This window comes from Morone saxatilis, unplaced genomic scaffold (genome assembly GCF_004916995.1).
Source record: "Morone saxatilis isolate NCDOM2014 unplaced genomic scaffold, NCSU_SB_2.0 Contig3, whole genome shotgun sequence".
NCBI classification, from domain to species: domain Eukaryota; kingdom Metazoa; phylum Chordata; class Actinopteri; family Moronidae; genus Morone; species Morone saxatilis.
In genome coordinates this window covers 21,961,456-21,964,336 of record NW_023339873.1, presented here as the reverse complement: position 1 = coordinate 21,964,336, position 2,881 = coordinate 21,961,456, and positions in this window count along the sequence as shown.

Below are 2,881 nucleotides of genomic sequence, written 5' to 3'. Positions count from 1 at the left end.
TTCATAATGACATTCCACTACTACTTCATACCTAAGATGGCATTTGTGTCTTCTTAATCAATTACTTTGTCTGGTACTCGCTACCTTAGGGTGTTTTTATCAGCTGGTGATAGAGGGCAACTGACCCTGCAACAAAGGCCCATGTACTGAATGACCATATGGGTATGGTCTGGATTTCAACCAGTGCTGTTGCAGCTACCTTTTGGGGCTTTCTAGTGGAATGCGGGCATGAAATTGTGAGTGGCAAAACAACATAAATGGTTGCTGGACCAAAATTAGCATCATATCTAGACTTTGCTGTCCAAGCTGGTACCACCACAGTATTATCAATGGGTTGAGTTTTATGCAGTAGCTTGACATTTGACTTGAGGGAGAGGGTAAATGGATATGAATAAGGATGAGCAGAGGGAGGGATGAGGTGGGGGGGGGGCGGATCGTAAGTAAGGATAAGTATGCCTGACAGGTTGTTGATTTTTTACTGTTCGCTAGCTACATAACTTGTAGCTAAACATATTTGGCATACACATGCACTATCTGCACCACATGTAGCATGTCAAATGTGATGGTAGTCCATTAATTGGTGTGTCTTATATGAAGATATATTTTTAAATATGAAGATCCATTCATAGTCTGATGGTGCCCTTATGGAGCTTGTATGTGTCAGATACACAGCCAGTAATGACTATGATGCCTAAACCATCAAAAGTGGAAAAGTAGTTCCAATGTTCTTTAAAGTGCATGGAACTAGTCCCTGGAAGCTGGGTTGGGCTTGCCAGCCTGCTCTGGAGCCACCAGGAGTCGCCCCAACACTGATTCACTGCCTATGGCTGTGGCAGATTTGCTGCTTGTACCCTCCCTTCTATTATTATTATCATTATTGATTATTAGTATTATTAGTGGTGAGGATAGTGGTAGTAATAACAGCAGTAGTATTAATTTGTCAGTGAGTGTCAAAGGCAGTATTAGTTTTTATTCCCCTCCCCACATCAACTATCATAATTAAGAAGTACACATTAAAACAGTTCCACTGTGTCTGTTTCCAAAGCTGGAAAGGAAATAGCCTATAGATAACATATGTGATGTACTGTGTAAACCAGTTTATTAGCTCACATTACTGTGAGTGTGAAGATGTTTTTTCAAATCCATTTTTATTGTATATGTTTTATATTCATATTCATATTCATATTCATATTCAGAATCAGAATGTCACTGCATGTCCTCAGTTGCACTGATAATTAAGAAGCAATTTTGAGACTTTTGAGCCTTGGATTGATGGACCTCTTGGTGTCCAGGTGCTTGAAACCCGTTTCTCTTGTATTATATACTATACTATTATACTGTGCTTGTTATACTCTTTACTAGATTTGATTGTTTTATTTTTTTGTCTCCCAATTTATTTTCAAACCTACACAATTTTTTACTTATTTATTACTGGTGTCTGCATCATTTGTGCATATGATGATTAAGATGATTATTGAAAACTATTGAGAAAGAACTACTTGTGTATTCCCAGTAAAACAACTTCTTTATTGTACTTAAATATGATAAGATTACCTTTATGTAAGGTGTCAGGATTATTAGAGCTACATAATGGCCTATGGATGAGAATATTAATATAAAAACACTAGACATAAATATCCTGGATACTGGATTCCAAGTAAAAAAAGGATCACAAAATGCTTTACTTAGATTGACTAGTGTGAACATTTTCTGAGGTAAATTTTGTAATTGTTGTTCATGTTATCCTACTGAAATCACTGAATTCACAATTCAGTTCAGCCCAAAGAGACTGGTGTCTCCTGGTAACCTAAAACCAATCTCCGGCATAACATTTCTTTTTCTGTTTGATAACAGAAATAAAAAGGAATGTCAAAGTAAGGCCTCTCTCATGTCTGGAGAATTCCATCCAAGGTGATGTTTCAGCACCTACTGTGGTTGCAAAGCCACACACACACACATTAGTACCACTAAATGTTAAAATAAAACATGCCAAGTGAAGTATTGAGAAGTCTGAGGCAGTTTTCTCTTAATTAAGTGACTTACCTCACAAATATGGCCACAAATAGACAGGACTGCCGGGCCCTTTTACTACAGACGGCCCCTTTTTTTAAAAAAACTTCCCACTTTGAGCCACTGTGCTGGCAGCTATTCAGAGACTGTCTGTGTGTCTGTGTGTCTGGGCTGGTTAGAATGACCTTTGCTAATCCCTTGTCTGAAGGGGAGGAGCAGGATGAAAACAAGATTTTGCCCCTGACCCATGCCCTCTGTGCCAACAATGCTGACCATCCAAATGTGTTTGTCTTTGTGCTTGCATGTGTGTCTCCTTGTGACAGATTAAATTAATGTCACAAAGGTTAATTACCAAAATGGGCCAAATATTAATACTCAATAACTTAGTCCATAATCTTAGACCAAATGTATTTTTGTTTAAAGCTGCAGTAGATAACTTTTATAAAAATAACTTTTTGTCAAATTTGCTGAAATGTTCACTATATCCTGACAGTGTTAAATGAGACGAATAATCTGTGAAATAATCATGTTCATCTGGCTCGTTCTAGTGCTCCTAATGGCATTTGCAAGAATTCACCAGGCCTGAATGAAAACAACCAATGAGCTCTCTCTCTCTAGAGAGAGAAAAAAGAAAGGTGGAGGGGTCTGTGCCTCTGCCAGCCAAAGACACAAAAATTGTCCTGCACTATCCAATCAGCATAAATACAGCCTTGGCTGCACCCACCTCAGTCAAACACATTCTATTGGAGCCAGGAAATTGACTAGTACCTGAGGAACATTGCATAAAAATGTGTTTTTCTTAGCCTAGCTGGCTTTGTGTCTGCAGAAAAAAAGAGCTCTCAGTGTTTTATATTTATTATATATATGTATA